Source organism: Pongo pygmaeus, chromosome 18 (assembly GCF_028885625.2).
Source record: "Pongo pygmaeus isolate AG05252 chromosome 18, NHGRI_mPonPyg2-v2.0_pri, whole genome shotgun sequence".
Taxonomy (NCBI): domain Eukaryota; kingdom Metazoa; phylum Chordata; class Mammalia; order Primates; family Hominidae; genus Pongo; species Pongo pygmaeus.
In genome coordinates, this window is record NC_072391.2 from 40,230,515 (window position 1) to 40,233,400 (window position 2,886).

Sequence of the window (2,886 nt, forward strand, 5' to 3'; positions counted from 1 at the left end):
TCTCTGTGAGTTGAATGCACACATCACAAAGGAATTTGTGAGAATGCTTCTGTCTAGTTTTTATGTGAAGATATTTCCATTTGCAGCGTAGGCCTCAAAGCGCTCTAAATAACCACTTGCAGATTCTACGAAAAGAGTGTTTCAAAACTGCTCCATCAAAAGCAATGTTCAACTCTGTGAGTTTAATGCACACAACACAGAGAAGTTTCTGATAATGCTTCCGTCTAGTTTCTATGTGAAGATATTTCGTTTTCCAGCATAGGCCTCAAATCTCCCCAAGAATCCACTTGCGGATTCTCCTAAAACAGTGTTACAAAAATGCTCTATCAATAGGAAGGATCAACTCTGTGAGTTCAATGCACACATCACAGAGAAATTTCTGAGAACGCTTCTGTCTAGTTTTTATGTGAAGGTATTTCCATTTCCAGCATGGGCCTCGAAGCTCTCCGAATAACCACTCGCAGATTCTACAAAAAGAGTGTTTCCAAACTGCTCTGTGAAAAGGAAGGTTCAACTCTGTGAGTCGAAAGCAGACGTCACAAAGGAGTTTCTGGGACTTCTTCTATCTAGTTTTCAAGTGAGGATATTTCCTTTTCCAGAATATGCCCCAAATCGCTCCAAATATCCACTTGGAGATTCAACAAAGACAGTGATTTAAAACTGCGCAATCAAAAAGAGGGTTCAACTCCGTGAGTTGAATGCAAACATCACAACGAAGTTTCTGAGAATGCTTCTGTCTAGTTTTTACCTGAAGATATTTCCTTTTCCAGTACAGGCCTCAAAACTCTCCAAATAACCAATGGCAGAATCCACAAAGTGTGTTTGAAAACTGCTCTATCAAAAGGAAGGTTCAACTCTGTGAGTTGAATGCCGACATCACAGAGAAGCTTCTGAGAATGCTTCCGTCTCCTTTCTATGGGAAGACATTTCCTTTTCCAGCACAGTCCTCAAAGTTCTCCACATATCCACTTGCAGATTATACTTAAAGACTATTATATAACTGCTCTATGAAGAGGAAGGTTCAACTCCGGAAGTTCAAGGCACACATCGGAAAGAAGTTTCTGAGAATGCCTCTGTCTAGTTTTCAAGTGAAGATATTACCTTTTCCTGCATATGCCTCAAAATACTGCAAATATCCACTAGCAGATTCTACAAAATGATTGTTTTAAAACTGCCAAATCAAAAGGATGTTTCAACTCTGTGACTTGAATGCACACATCACAGAGAAGTCTTTGAGAATGCTTCTGTCTAGTTTCTATGTGAAGATATTTTCTTTTCCAGCCTAGGACTCAAAGCGCTCCAGATATTCACTTGCAGATTCTACAGAAAGAGTGTCTCAAAACTTCTCTATCAAAAGAAAGATTCAGCTCTGTGAATTGAATGCACACTTCACAGAGAAGTTTCTGGGAATGCTTCTGTCTAGTTTTTATGTGAAGATATTTCACTTTCCAGCATAGGTCTCAAAGCGCTCTAAGTAGCCACTTGCAGATTCTACAAAAAGAGTGTTTGAGAACTGCTCGGTGAAAGGGAACGTTCAACTCTGTGAGTGGAATGTACTCATCACACAGAAGTTTCTGAGAATGCTTCTGGCTAGTTTTCTCTGAAGATATTTCCTTTTACTCATAGGCCTCGAAGCGCTCCAAATAACCACTTGCAGATTCTACAAAAAGAGTGTTTCAAAACTGTTGTAGCAAAAGGAAGGTCAAACCCTGTGAGTTGAATGCACACATCACAAAGAAGTTTCTGAGAATGCTTCTGTCTAGTTTCTATGTGAGGATATTTCCTTTTCCAGTATAGGCCTCAAAGCACTCCAAATTCCGAAATGCAGATTCCACAAAACGAGCGTTTGAAAACGGCTGTATCAAAAGGCACGTTCAACCCTGAGAGTTGAATGCGCACATCACAGAGAAGTTTCTGATAATGCTTCCGTCTAATTTTTATGTGAAGATATTTCGTTTTCCAGCATAGGCCTCAAAGCGCCCCAAATATCCACTTGCAGATTATACTGAAAGAGTGTTACAAAAATGCTGTATGAAAAGGCAGGCTCAACTCTGTGAGTTGAATGCACACATCACAGAGAATTTTCTGGGAATGCTTCTGTCCAGTTTTTATGTGAAAATATTTCCTTTTCCAGCATGGGCCTCAAAGCTCTCCGAATAACCACTCGCAGATTCTACAAAAAGAGTGCTTCAAAACTGCTCTACCAAAAGGACTCTTCAACTCTGTGAGTTGAATGCACACACACAAAGAAGTTTCTGAGAATGCCTATGTGTAGTTTTCATTTGATGATATTTGCTTTTCCACCAGAGGCCGCAATCACTCCAAATATCCACTTGTAGTTCCCACAAACACAGTGTTTCAAAAGTGCCCTGTGAAAAGGAAGCTTCATCTCTGTGAGTTGAATGCACACATCACAAAGGAATTTCTGAGAATGCTTCTGTCTAGTTTTTATGTGAAGATATTTCCATTTGCAGCGTAGGCCTCAAAGCGCTCTAAATAACCACTTGCAGATTCTACGAAAAGAGTGTTTCAAAACTGCTCCATCAAAAGCAATGTTCAACTCTGTGAGTTTAATGCACACATCACAGAGAAGTTTCTGATAATGCTTCCGTCTAGTTTCTATGTGAAGATATTTCGTTTTCCAGCATAGGCCTCAAATCTCCCCAAGAATCCACTTGCGGATTCTCCTAAAACAGTGTTACAAAAATCCTCTATCAATAGGAAGGATCAACTCTGTGAGTTCAATGCACACATCACAGAGAAATTTCTGAGAACGCTTCTGTCTAGTTTTTATGTGAAGGTATTTCCATTTCCAGCATGGGCCTCGAAGCTCTCCGAATAACCACTCGCAGATTCTACAAAAAGAGTGTTTCCAAACTGCTCTGT